The sequence below is a fragment of the Equus przewalskii genome, chromosome X (genome assembly GCF_037783145.1).
Source record: "Equus przewalskii isolate Varuska chromosome X, EquPr2, whole genome shotgun sequence".
Classification (NCBI taxonomy): domain Eukaryota; kingdom Metazoa; phylum Chordata; class Mammalia; order Perissodactyla; family Equidae; genus Equus; species Equus przewalskii.
The window spans coordinates 60,304,576-60,319,537 of record NC_091863.1 but is presented as its reverse complement, the minus strand read 5'-3'; the positions used below and the strand labels follow the sequence as shown (position 1 = coordinate 60,319,537).

Genomic DNA, 14,962 nt, shown 5'->3' with positions numbered 1-14,962 from the left:
CTATTCCTCACTCACATTTCTGAATGCATTAAATCACATTGCCTTCCTCCAAAGCCCACTCTTCACTGTGCTCTGTCACCCTAAAGGCAAAAATGTCAGGACACTGTGAGTGAAATTCTAAAATTCAGGAGAGGGGTAGACGGAATTTTGGAATATAGAACCTTTAAGTCTGGACAAAAGATCTATTTGTTTTTTCCCATCCCACATCCTCATCCTGTGGAGAGTAACATAAAGATACTAGAACCCTGAGGAATGAAGCAGGGAATCATGGGAGAGGACTTCAAAAAGGGAGACTATCAAAAGGCAGCTTCTCACATTGCAAAATTTGCCTAAGGCCAGCCCTCCCACCAGAACAGGGAGGAGTATCTCCTTGTCTACTTCTTAAGTGTGCACTTACTCCCACCCAAGTCCAGATGAGCAACACTAATGTTAAAATATGATGGAGACCAATCAGGCTTGCAGGGTCTAGCCTGAGAGCCTTAAAAAGTGTTTCAAATACTGTTCTTAAAAGAAAATCATTTCTAAGTTTTAAGCATCTACCTAAAAACTGCAGTAAACTTTCAGAATACAGTTCATGTGTTATTTGAGGCTGCCTCTCTGGGCTCTTTTTCCTTCCCCCATTTCATTTTTAGCCCCTCAACTTATGTAATCTCCAGCACTACTCCACACTGTGCAATGGAGTGAGCTAAAACACAGTGACTTGATGTATACCTCTCTACTCTAAGCTTTACACTCATCTGATGTTTATTTTGGAATTACTGTTGAGATGTCACTTCTCTCCAAATTTTTTTATCTGAAAAAAATGCTTTTGTTATATTTTTGCTATTGACATGGAAAGATATATTAAGACGATATTTTCTAACTTTCTTAATACCTTTGCGATGGGGTCTTTTAAAATCTATTTGAATAAACATCAGTAAAGCATTCTCATGGTAGGGCTTTATTTTCTGCTATGACCTAGAATTAGTTTGATGGGGGGGAAATGGTGAATTAGGGACTTAATAAGGCCTTGGTTCTAGCCCTAGCTCTACCAAGGAACTGCGCCATTCTCAGAAGGTTGTCTAACCTCTCTGGACCTCAGTTTCTTCATCTATAAAAATCAGTATAACGGGGCTGGCCCCATGGCCAAGTGATTAAGTTCACGCGCTCTGCTGCAGGCGGCCCAGTGTTTCATTGGTTCAAATCCTGGGCACAGACATGGCACTGCTCATCAAACCACACTGAGTCAGCGTCCCACATGCCACAAGTAGAAGGACCCACAACAAAGAATACACAACTATGTACCGGGGGCTTTGGGGAGAAAAAGGAAAAAAAAATAAAATCTTTAAAAAAATCAGTATAACAATCTCTATCTTATCTGCTTTCCAGGTTAGTCGGAATAGCTAAATGAGATAATTTCCTATAAAGTATGAATTATAAATATAAGGCATGATTATTATAGATTGTCCTCAACTTCTGAACTGGCTGCATTTCAAAACTTTGTTGTTATGTTTTGGAGATAAAAATTCATCACTAATATGGAAGGAGACAAAAATCTCTGCCCTGCCTGTCCCCACAGGGATGTTATAATGATCAAATGAGATAACAGGTATGAAAGTACTTAGTAAACTCTAAAGTTCTATGGCAAAGATGAGGGCTTTTGTTTTGTTTTTTGTTTTTATCCCTAGAGTCAGAGGAAAAACCTAGTGTGTAAGCTGGTTGTTTAGACACTGGGGAGCACTGTCCCATAGAAATCAGGCTCTTAGGGGTAATTTGGGTCCTAAGCCAGGCCATCAATGCACTGCCTTCTCAATCTACATATTCTCTCTAAGTGATCTTATAAGACATACAGCTTCATCCACCACCTATTATGCTGATGATTACCAAATATTTATTTCCAGCTCCTATCCCTCCCTTGAGCTTCAAATCCATTTTTCTAACTACATACTGGGGCTCTCCAACTGGATATCATACAGGCAATTAAACCTTAACATGTCCAAAACTGAACTCTTTTTCACCCTGCTTCAACTCTCTCTCCATTCCAACTCACTCCCCATGACACCAAAAAAGTGCTCCTTCTGTATTTCTCAGTGCAGTGAATTGCAACCTGAATTCCTTTCTCTCCCTCACCTTTCATGTCTAAGAAGTTACCACCAAATCCTGTGGCTTCTACCTCTCTAACATGTGTCATCTCCACCTCCCCTCTCTTGTCCAATAGGTTCATCTAGTACAGTTCTCAACATTTCATCCTGCTGCCAGAATGATCTGAACATGTCACCCCCCTGTCCAGGTGCCTTCAATGATTCCCCATTGGTAAAAGTATAAAATTTCTTCTCCTTAAAATGGCATGCCAGGTATTTCATGAGCTGACTCCTGCCCACCTCCACAGCCTCGTGCTCCTTCAGTTTTCTGAATATATCACGTTATTGTATACATCCATTTCATACATTTATGCCTTGCATATGCTGTTTCCTCTGTCTGTACTGCCCTTTCCCATTGATTTGCCAGGCAAATCCCAGCTCATCCTTCCAAACTCAGTTTTAACATTATCCCCTCTATAAAAGTTTCTAGACTCTCTTGACACTCAAAGCAGACTTGATTGATCACTTTTTAGTGCTAACATAGAACATGGAAGGTCTCACCATCACGAGTCTCTGATTTACTTGACAGAAAGGACTTTCATCATTGCCATTTATCCTCAGGGCCAATCACAGTACCTGGGATGGAGTATATGCCTAGTAAATATTTATTGCATTAATTTTCAATTAAAAACTACTAATACACAATGTTATTTCAATGCAAGAATACCTATCAAATTCCAACTTTAAAAGTCAAAAGCATAAATCATCCCAACCTTGCCATGGGAGTGGAGATTTCCAAGACCACTTTTCCAATAATAAGAATGAGTAGCGTTCTTGTACAATATGTGCAGGATCTCCATTAAATGGGCCAAAACAGCAAATATACAAAGGTGCACATCCATGTGAGCTGTCTCCATCTAAAATGTAAAAGTCATTTGTCAAGATCAGTCATTCCTCGAATTCTAAACTGGAAAATAAAAATAGGCAGTTTGGGGAGCATCCAGGTCTGGACCATAGAATCAAAAATGTTGCCGCAATCACTATTGGCTATAAGTTGAGATTGGCTAGGTAGCAGTATTCTTTGATTATGACTGAAATTATATATTGGGCTCAGGTGAGAGTTCATTCACTCATTCCAACAATAAATACTTATTAAGTGCCTTTTATGTCCAAGTTCCTTATGCTATATTCTAGTTGCTGATGATTCAGTAGTTAGGAAGACTGTAAAGAAATATGCCCTCATGGAACTTATATTTTAGAGAACAAGGAGTAAAGAGTGGAAAAATATATAAAAGCTCCCAAATTGTATCCTGATGGCCAGAGACACCATGCAACGGCATAAAGTAACCCTCTTCTCTTTGAACGGGTAGTGGTAGACCAAAGAAAGCCAAAAGGTAGTATTGTATTGTGGTCAAGCACCTGGGCTTTGGCATTTATCTGTATTCATGGCCCTCCTCTACCATCTATTAGCTGTGTAACTTTTGTGGGTAGTCACAACACTTCTCTAAAACTTAAATTTATCTTTAATAAAATGTAGGAAATGGTACTTAACAGACAGGGTTGTTGTGAGGATTCAATAAAATAATCCAGACCTTTAAAACGGAGGAAGTCTTATATAGGTTTCTAAGATTTTGATAATTCATCAAATGAACCAACTACCATCTATTATCACCATCATTTTATAAAAATGAAAAATATTGAGAGCAGAAATATATGGACATAAACTCAGATTTTAAATATTAAATATATTTTCTTTTTTATTTCTTTCCATTGACCTGTCTTCAAGTTTACAGATAGTTTCTTCAGCTGTGTCCAATGTGATGATAAGGCTATTGAAGGAATGAGTCTCTAATATCATAGGCTTTGTTTTTAACATTTCAATTGACCTTTTTTTATAGTTTTCCTCTCTCTGATAAAATTTTCAATCTGTTAATACATGCTGTCCACCTTTTCCACTAGATGCCTTATTCATAGTTATTTTTCTCATACAATTCTATAATTGAAATATAATTCACATTCCGTAAAATTCACTCTTTTAAGGTGTACAACTCACTGGTTTCTAATATAGTCACAAAGACGTTCAATTATTATCATTATCTAATTCCAGGACATTTTCATCATCCTGAAAAGAACCTTTATAACACTTAGTAGTCACTCCCCAGCCCACCTTACCCTCAGTGCCTGGACAACCTCTATCTCACTCATTATACAAAATTACTTTCATTACTTTGTATATTATATTAAAATACACTTTGTGTCTATGAATTAGACTACTCTGGATATTTCATATAAATGGAATCATGCATTATGTGGCCTTTTGTGTCTGGCTTCTTTCACTTAGCATAAATTAGGTGTCACATGTATCAGTACTTAATTCCTTTTTATGGCCAAACAAGATTCTATTATATGCACATACCACATTTTATTTATCAATTCATCAGTTGATAGTCATTTGGGTTGTTTCCAATTCTGGCTATCATGAATAATGCTGCTATAAACATGTGTGTTAAAGGTTTTGTGTGGACTCATATGTTGAATTCCTTGGGTATACACCTAGGAGTGGAATTGCTAAGTCATATGATGAATCAATGTTTAACTTTTTGAGGAACTGCCAAATGGTTTTCCAAAGTGGCTGTATCATCTTAGATTTCCTGCCAAGTAATGGATAAGGGCTCCAATTTTTCCACATCCTAACGTTCATTATTTTTTGTCTTTTTTAATTACAGCCATTCTAATGGGTGTGAAGTGCTATCTCATGGTGCTTAGGTTGCCTTTTCCCTAATGACTAATGATGTGCATCTATTAATGTGCAAATTGGGCGTTTGTATATTGTCTTTGGAGAAATATCTATTAAAATCCTTTGCCCGTTTTCAATTTAGTTGTTTGTCTTTTGGTTGTTGAGTTGGAAGAGTTTTATATCTTCAGAGTAATAGTTCCTTATCAGATATATGATTTGCAAATATTGTCTCACATTCTGAAGGCTGTCTTTTCACTTTCTTGATAGTGTCCTTTGGAGGATGAAAGTTTTTAATTTAATAAAGTGCAATTCTTCTACTATTTCTTTTGTTGCTTGTGCTATTGGTGTTTTAGCTAAGAAACTATCCCCTAATTCAAGGTAATGAAGATTTATTCTTAAATTTTCTTCTGAGATTTTTATAGTTTTAGCTCTTACATGTAAATCCTTGATTTATTTTAAGTTGATTTTTGTATAATGAATGAGATAGAAGTCCAAATTCATTATTTTTCATGAGGATCTAGTTCTTCTAGCACCATTTGTTATAAGGACTATTATTTCCCAGTTTAATTGTCTTGATATCTTTGTTAAAAATCAATTGACCATAAATGTACTGGTTTATTCTGGACATTCAATCCCACTCCATTTATCTATATGGGTATCTTCATTCCAGTACAACATAGCTGTGATCATTATACCCTTGTAGTAACATGTGAAATCAAGAAACATTAGTCATCCAACTTTGTCCTTCTGTTAGGTTTGTTTTGACTATTTTGGTCTCTTGCATTTTCAAATGAATTTTAGGATCAGCTTGTCAGTATCTGCCAAAAAAGTCAGCTGGAATTTCTATAGAGTTAGCAGAGAATCTCTAGATCACTTTGGAGAGTATTGCCATCTTAATAACATTAATTCTCTGATCCATAGAAGTGAGATGTTTTTCCATTTAGTTAGGTCTTCAATTTCTTTCAGTGATGTTCCATGGTTTCACATGTACAAGTCTTACATTTTCTTGTTAAATTCATTTTTAAGTTTTTTAATCTTTTTGATGTTATTCTAAGTGGTTTGTATTGTTAATTTCACATTTGGGTTGATCACTGCTAGTGTATAGGAATATAATTAATGTGTGTATTGATTTTGTACCCTGCAGACTTGCTGACCTTTTTTATTTTCTTTAATAGTTTTATTGCGGGTTGTTTTGTATTTTCTATATATAAGATAATTGTCATCTGCAAACAGAGATTGTTTTGCCTCTTACTTTCAAATTTGGATGTCTTGTCTTTATTTTTTGTGCCTAATTGCTGTTGCTAGAACTTCCAGTACAATGTTGAACAGAAACAGCAAAAGCAGACATCCTTTTCTTCTTCTTGATCTTAGAAGGAAAATTTTCAATCTTTCACTATTGTGTCTGCTGTTAGCTATGCTTTTTTTTCTCATAGATGCTCTTTATTACATTGAGAAATTTCCCTTTCCAAACTCTATTTTTGAATTTTAGAGTATTCATCTTAAAAGATAACTGTATTTTGTCAACTGTTTTTGCTGCATCTATTGAGATGATCTTGTGGTTTGTCTTTTATGCTATTAATATGCTGAATTATTTTGATTTTCATATGCTGAACCAGCCTTGTATTCCTGGAATAAATCTCACTTGGCTTAAATTGGATAACTGTGATGAAATGTACAAATTACTAGAAATGCACAAACTATTTACCTGGAGAATGTTTCATCTGCACTTGAGAACAATCTGTGTTCTGCTGTTATTGGGTGGAATGTCTGTTAGGTCTAATTGGCTTTTGCTGTTGGTCAAGCCTTCTATTTCCTTGTTAGTCTTCTGTCTAATTATTCTATCTATTATTTAAAGTATGGTATTGAAGTCTCCAACTAATATTGTTGAATTGTCTAATTCTCCTCTCAATTCTGTTAGTTTTGCTTCATGTATTTTAGGGCTTTCTTGTTGGGCGCATTTATGTTCAAAATTGTTATATAATCTTGTTGGATCAACCCTTTTATCAATATAAAATGTCCTTTTTCTCACTTCTGTAATAATTTTTTGTTTTAAATTCTATTTTGTCTGATATTAATATAACCACTACCATTCTTCTTTCACTATGGTTTGCATCACTATCTTAGTGTATTCGGGCTGCTATAACAAAATACCATATACTGGGTGTCATATAAACAGCAGAAACTTATTGCTTACAGTTCTGGAGGCTGGAAATCCAAGATCAGGCTGCCAGCACGGTCAGGTTCTGGTAAGGTCCCTCTTCCAGGTTGTAGACTGTTGACTTCACATTGTACCTTCACATGACAGAAGGGGTAAGGGATCTCTCTGGGACCTCTTCTATAATGGTACTGTTCCCATTCATGAAGGCTCCACCTTCATGACCTAATCAACTCCAAAAGGCTACTTCCTAATACCATCACCTTGGGGGTTAGGCTTACAATATATAAATTTGGGGAGGAAATAAACATTGACACCATAGCAGTCATATATCTTTCCATCCTTTTTTTTTCCAAACTCTTTGTATCTTTGAATCTCAAGTTTGTCACTTGTAGACAGCACATATTTGGATCATGTGTTTTATCCAATCTGCTGATCTCTGCCTTTTCTTTGGAGTATTTAATCCATTTACTTTTAATGTAATTACTGATAATTTAGGATTTTAATTTGACATTTTGCTATTTTTATATGTCTGATTTATTTTTTGTTCACCTATTCCTCCATTACTGCTCTGTTTTTTGTTTAATAGATAGTTTCTAGGCTACCATTTAGAACACTTTCTCCTTCCTTTACTATGCACTTGTTATATTCTCTGTGGTTGTTCTGAGGATTGCAATTAACTTCTTAGTTTATAACTACCTAGTTCAAATTAATACCAAATTGGTTTAAATATTATACAAAAATTTAATTCCCATGTAGGTCCATTCTCCCTATTTTTATGTTATTGTCACAAATTACATTTTTATACATTGTGTGCCCATCAACATAGATTAGTAATTACTAGTTTTTGCAGGTGTCTTTTAAATCATTTAGGAAAAAAGAATAGTAAAAAAACCACACAAAAACACATTTAAACTGACATATTTACCCATGTAGTTACCTCTACCAGTGTTTTTGTTCTTTGTGTGGATTTGAGATACTATTTTATGTCCTTTTATTTCAACCTAAGGACTCCCTTTAGCATTTACTGTAGGACAGGTTTAATAGTGACAAAGTTTCTCAATTTTTGCTTATCTGAGAATGTCTTAATTCTTCCTTCAGTTTTGAAGGATAGTTTTGCCAAATATAGAATTCTTGGTTCACAGTTTTTTGGTTTTTGTTTTCTTTCAGCTCTTTAAATATGTCATCCCACTGCTTTTTGGCATTCATGATTTCTGATGACAAATCAGCTGTTAATCATATAGAGAATTATTTGTATATAACAAGTTGCTTCTCTCTTGCTGCTTTCAAGACACGCTTTATTTTTTGACAATTTGATTATAATGTGTGCTTATGAGGATTGCTTTCAGTTTATCCTACTTGAACTTTGTTGAGCTACTCAGATGTGTAGATTCATGGTTTTTCATCGAATTTATGTAGTTTCAGTCATCATTTCTCCTAATATTCTTTTGGCTCCTTTCTCTCCTCTCTTTCTGAGACCACTAGTATGTGTATATTGGTATCCCACAGGCTTTATTCCTTTTTTCTTCATTATTTTTACTTTTTGCCTCACATTGGATAATCTCGATTGACATGTTTTCCAGTTCATTGATTCTTTTTTCAGTCTGCTCAAATTTGTTATTGAGCTCATGTAGCAAAATTTTCATTTATTTAACTTTTCAATTCCAGGATTTCCATTTGGTTCATTTTTAGAATTTATATTTCTTTATTAATATTCTCTATTTAGTGAGGCATTGTTCTCATACTTTCTTTTACTTCTTTAGTGATAGCTTCATTTAGCTCTTTGAATATATTTTAAATGACATTTAAAGTCTTTGTCTAGTAAGTACAATGCTTGGATTCATCAGGGACAATTTCCACTGACTTCTTTTTTTACCCCCTTTAGATAAGCCATACTTACTTGTTTCTCTATATGTCTCATTTATTCTTGAAAACCAGACATTTTAAATAATATCATGTAGCAACTCTGGAAATTTTATTTCCTCCCTCCCAGGATTTATTATTGTTGCTCTTTGTTGTTGCTGCTGCTAGTTTTTTGTTTTGGGGCTATTCTGAATTAATCCTGTAAAATTCTCTATTCTTTGTTTTGTTTGACCACTGATATTTCTTCTGATTTAGTTTAGTGGTCAGCTAATGATTAGATACAGGTTTGCTTAAATTTATGTAACCAATAAGTCTCCCAGTCTTTACTGAGGAGTTCTGTATGTTGGTGCATGTCTTCAGGACTCAGCCAGGAAGTTGAAAACTCTACTTAGTTTTCACTTAATGCTTGTGCAAAGCCTCAAGGTAAGCACATTTGTGTGGCCTTCTAGATTCACAAAAATAATGTTGGAGCTTTTCCAAGCCCTCTGTGGGCTTCTCATATCTCAGATTTCCACGTTACTTTATTTTTTGTTAGCTTATTGTCTCCTCCAATTATTATCCATTGCCTGAGACACCTGTGATAAAAAAATTGTGGCTGACGTTTTTCACTTAACTGCCCCATGGAAAAGTCTCTTTGCACTGAGCGTATTCGTACTCAAGCCAAATAAAGACAAACCTTGTTAGTGGGCTCTTCCAGGGAAATACAAGACTGGTCAAATCATGAAAACTCCCTCAGAATGGGACTTTTGCTGGAGCTCCAACCATATTTTGCCTCCTCCAGTGGCTGCCACACTGTTGGTTTTCACTGTAACTGCAGGTAGTAGAGTTTCAAGGCTACTGTGGAGATGGGGAGAGGAGATGAGAGTGGGTTAAGTTAAAATGCCACCAAATTCACTGTTATTGCCAAGATTCAGTCTTTTCTTTTTAAAATACTCCCTGGATTGTTGAAAATTTTGGGTTAATTTCAATAGTTCTGAAAATGTTAATTTTAACAATTTTTGTCTTTGATTTCATTGCTTCTATGGAGGAGAGGAATTTTGGAGGTTCTTACACCACCATTCCTCCTGAAATCACTGAATTAAAATTTATTTTACAGTACTTGACTGATAGTCTCAACATCTGGGTCATCTTTTGTGTCTCGTTCTCTTGATTTCTTTATCTCTTGATGATGGGTATTTTTTTCTTCCTTTTTTCTGTGTATCATAATCTTTAACTGACTACTTGACAAAAAGTATGTAAGAATAGTAAAGATCAAAGTATATAGCATTTGCACCCAGAAATGGGCCCACTTCTTCTGTTAGGTCATTGATTTTGTAGTTTGAGACAATCTAATCAGTAGTTAATCAGGATTTGACTTTTGTGGTTGCTTCCATTACCTTCAGTCAACAGTGGGCTGTCATAACTTTGCACTTAGTGTATATGTGGCTCCAGAAGATTTTTCTCATTGTTCCTGCTCCATCCCCAGTTTTCATTACTCCTTGCATGCCTAAGCTATGAGGGGAGTCCTTTTCCATAGTCATGCTCCTCTCCAGGTAGCAGACTTTGGTTGCTTGTTACTTAGAACTCTCTTCATGGTGGACTCAGTAGGGGTGCCTCATTCTTCTGATCCAGTCTAAATCTTGGGCAGGACCTGTGTTCCTGAACTTCAGGGTGAGGCTTTTTCAGAATCTCAGCTCCTTTCCCCATGAGAGTCTATTATTCTTTGTATCTGTGATAGATATTGAATAGGAAATAATCTTTTGACTCCCTCCATGGTGACAGACATCTGTTTTGTATTGGTGCAGTATTCTGAACTTGAAATATTTTCCTACCTTTCCTCCAGGATCAGAATGGCTTTTGCTTCAACCTTCCTCCCTAAGGTAGTGGATCTTTGCCTGGTTCCTGAGGGTGGGAAGAATAGATTCCAATCAGTCTTCTAGAAGTCAATAGGTTTTGCTTCTACACCTCCCCTAGCAGTCTAAGGCTTATGCTTTGTATGAAACGAGAGTTCAAGAAAACAAATGTTTTAGTCCCATAACCAGTGACTGTCAACCACCTTCTGCACCTTTTTCTCTTTCTCTCCTCTTGCCCAGTCCCCAAACCTTCTCGTGATTACTTCATGAATGCCTATGGGGAAGAGTATGTGAGAGATTTTAAACTTTTATTGTATCTCAGGACTCCTATTTATTTTAAACTGATACACAAACTCACATTAGGCCCTTAGGAGTTGAACTTTTAAATTATTAATTCTTTTCCACTTCTGTGATACTTACCTCTTCCTCTTTTGCTTTATCAAAGGTGGAGTAATTCATGTTTCCATCTCTCCTTGTTGGGGCTTCTCAACATTTGGCATTCAGCTCCCTTGGTTGACTTGCAACTTCAGCTCTTTGATAGGTTCAAAAAATTGTAATTTGGAAGTTCTGGTTCAAGATGGCTATGTAGGAGGATCCTGAAATTACCTTGTCACAGATACACTGAATCGACAGTTACAAAAACAACAATTTCTTTTGAAAAAACCCCAAAATTAGCTGAGTTACTCCTACAAATAAGGCAACTGAGAAAAAAGCCACATTGAAGTGGATACGAGAGACTGAGACAAAATCTCAACTTAAGCCCCACCCACAGAGTGGCAACCCACAAGTGGGAAGGAAATCAAAACTCTGAGCTTCTTCCTCAAGAGTAAAGGGCTTAAACTCCATACCTGGTTCCCCAACTTTTAAGACCTACACCTAAGAGATGAACCTCCAAAACATCTACCTTTGAAAACCAACAGGGCTTGCATCCAGAAGATCCAGAAGGCTATAGTGAACTGAGAAATAGTACTTAAAGGGCCTGTGCATGTGGACCCATCCACTGCAGGGCCCAGCACAGGGGCAGCCAACTGAAAAACCCCAAGGCTCTCTGAAATAGGTGCATTTGCTTATCTTAAAGCATTGGCCTGAGGGGCAGGAATCTAATTTTAACATGCATCTAGGGGTCTACTAAAATACTCAGCAAAGACAGAGGATAGTGGGTGCCAACTTTGTGCTCTTCCTCTTCCTCACTCCAGGCCATCAGTATCCCCCAGAAAAGAGATTTTTCAGGGGCCAGGCACCCCAATTTTTACAGCTTCCAACCATGGGATACCTCTAGATTGGCTGGTTCTGGGGCAAGCATAAGTGAGGTTTAAGTTTGCAGGTCCCAAAGGACTGTAACAAAAAGAGAGAGTTCTTAAATGGTTGTCACCCCCAGGACACAACAGAGAAGCAAGAGACTAAGGTGCTCAGTCTCTCTGTGAAAGAGTCCTATTAGCTTATCTTCATATTTGTGGCTGAGGGGCAGGGTTCTAACTAACATACATCTAAAGTTTCACTGTGAACCTCTCCAGATACCTTGAAGGGTGGGCCCTGTCTTTACTCTCTCTCTGTTGCACTCCAGAGCAAAGGTATTTCCCAGAGTGGAGTTTATACACACACTTGATGTCCCAGTTTTTACATTTTGTGTCCTGGTTTTGTGTTATTACCCAGGGGATGTCCCTTAATTTCATGACTCTGGTGGCTAGTGGGGCTTGACTTCTGGGTCCCATGGGACTGTGACAAATGGAGTAACAGTTCTTGGACTATTATCACTCCCAGGGCACAGCACAGACAGCAAACTGAAACATACCACCAGTCTTTGTGGGAAAAAGGCAGATTTACTTGACTTGGAATTTTGGACCAAAAGGAAGGCTTCCGGCTTAGCACACATCTAGAGGCCTACTGAAGTGCTCTCTGTGTGCAGAGGCCAGTGGGAACCTTCTTTGCACTCGCTTTCTGCCTTACACCAGGTCACCAGTAGCTGTGAACGAGGTCTATTAGCTCATATTCATAGCTATTGCCTGATGGGCAGGCTTCTAATTAAACACACATCTGGAGCCAAATACATTCTTCTTCAGAGGTCGGTGCTATATTTATGCTTTCCCTCTGCCCCACCCCAGGTTATCGATATCTCCAAGAAAGGAGCTTGCTTATTTGTCTTGTACCCTGTCCTCTCTGTTTTTGTGTCTGTCACCCAAAGGACACATCACTTGATAGCCTGGCTCTGATTGCAAATGGGGCTTGTGTTAATGGGTTCAGTAGGATAGTGACAAACAAGGAAAGAGATCTTAACTGGCTATCATCCCAGGGCTCAGCACAGAGGTAGCAGGCAGAAATATCCATTCCTCAGTCTGCTGAAAGAGGTATATTTGCATACTTTAAAGGCTGCTGCCTGAGGGTTTGGCTACCAACCAGCTTGAATATAGGTCTTGACTGTGATCCTTCCCTTTGGGACACTGACAAGTCTTGGCACACCATCAACTACTGGGAGCCACTAAAATTTAAATAAAGCAGCTTGGACAATCACAAAGGTTTAAGAGACAAACAAGAGCTAGGGCAAGGCTGAAAACTAAGATTCACCTCTTACATGAGGCCATTCCTTCAAGAGTGGGAGAGGTGGATACTTTATCTAATGCATAGACAGCAACACAGAGACTCAAGGAAAATGAAGAAACAAAGCAATGTTCTAAACAAAAGAACAAGATAAAACATCAGAAAAATAACTTAACGAAATGAAAATTAGTGATACACCTGATAAAGAGCTCAAAATAATGATCACATGATGCTCATTGAGTTTGAGAGAAGAATAAATGAACAAATTGAGAATTTCACCAAAGAGAAAATATAAGAAAGTACCTTATAGAAGTCATACAACTGATTAATACAATAACTGAATTTAAAAATGCAATAGAGAGATTCAACAGCAGACTTGATGAAGCAGAAGAAAGGATCAGTGAACTAAAAAACAAGGCAGTGGAACTCACCCACTAACAGCATCAAAAACAGAATAAAAAACTCTGAAGATAGCTGAAGGGAAGTGTGGCACAACATTAAGTGGACCACCATTCACATTATGAGAGTCCCAGAGGAGAAGAGAGACAGAAAGGGGCAATAAACTTACTTGAAGAAATAATTGCTGAAAAATTCCCTATCCTGGGGCACAAAATAGATATTCACACCCAGGAAGCTCAGAGACTTCCAAATAGAATGAACTCAAAGAGACAGACTCCAAGACAAATAGCAATTAAAGTGTCAAAAGCTAAAGATAAGGATAGAATCTTAAAAGCATCAGGAGAAAACAAATATGTCACATACAAGAGAACCCTCCATAAGTCTATTAGCAGATTTTTCAGTAGGCACTTTTCAGGCCAGAAGGGAGTGGCACAACATATGCAAAGTACTGAAGAAAAATATTGTCCACCAAGAATACCCTACCTGGCAAAGTTGTCCTTCAGAATTGAAGGAGAGAGAAACAGTTTCCAGAGAAGCAAAGATAAAAGAGCATCATCACTAGATTAACCTCGCAAGAAATGTTAAAGGGACTTCTTTAAGCTGAAACAAAAGGTGCTAGTTAGTAACAGGAAAACAGGTGAAAGGATAAATCTCACTGGTAAAGGTAAATATATATTGAAATTCAGAAAAATCTAATGTTGAAAGGGGGTGGGTTAATCACTTACAAAGCTAGTATGAAAGTTAAGAACAGTAGCAAAGAGAACAATAATTTGTTAAGGGATGCACAAGACAAAAAGATGTAAATTGTGACATCAAAAACATAAAATTTGGGGGAAAGTAAAATATAGAGCTTTGCAATACATTGAAACTTAAGTTGTTATAAGCTTAAAATAGGTTGTTATAAATATAAGTTGTTTCACGTAAGCCTCAAAGGAAGCACAAAGCAAAAAACTATATTAGGTATAGAAAAGAAAAGAGAAAAGAATCTGAGCATACTACTACACAATGTTATCAAGTCACAAAGGAAGAAAGCAAGAGAAGAAGAAAGGAACAAAGGAATTACAAAATAGCCAGAAAACAATGAACAAAATGGCAATAAATACACACCTATCAATAATAATTTTAAATGTAAATGGACTAAATTCTCCAATAAAAAGATATAGAGCAGCCCAATGGATAAAAAAACAAGACCCATCTGTATGCTATCTACAAGAGGCTCATTTCAGATGTAAGGACACACATAGACTGAAAGTGAAAGGATGGAAAAAGATATTCCATACAAATGGAAACAAAAAGAAGGTTGGGTAACTATATCAGACAAAATAGACTTCAAGACAAAGAATGTAGTAAGAAACAGAGAAGGTCATTACATAATGATAAA

General features: G+C 36.8%; 1 long non-coding RNA gene across 3 annotated transcripts in view; it reads right to left on the bottom strand.

Annotated features, from left to right (window-relative positions):
- The window catches only part of LOC103561873 (uncharacterized), a 105,509-nt gene extending 92,814 nt beyond the window's left edge, over window positions 1-12,695 (bottom strand). Inside the window, exons 1-6 of one of the 3 annotated variants that reach the window (XR_011536256.1) lie at window positions 11,068-12,695; window positions 10,627-10,696; window positions 9,492-9,652; window positions 6,992-7,089; window positions 2,834-2,977; window positions 2,622-2,696 (exon numbers count right to left, since the gene is read on the bottom strand). This is a non-coding gene — a long non-coding RNA (uncharacterized lncRNA). The remainder of the gene's footprint in view (window positions 1-2,621; window positions 2,697-2,833; window positions 2,978-6,991; window positions 7,090-9,491; window positions 9,653-10,626; window positions 10,697-11,067) is intronic. The other 2 variants (XR_547552.2, XR_011536255.1) reach the window with 2 other exon arrangements.
- Window positions 12,696-14,962: the final 2,267 nt, after the last annotated feature.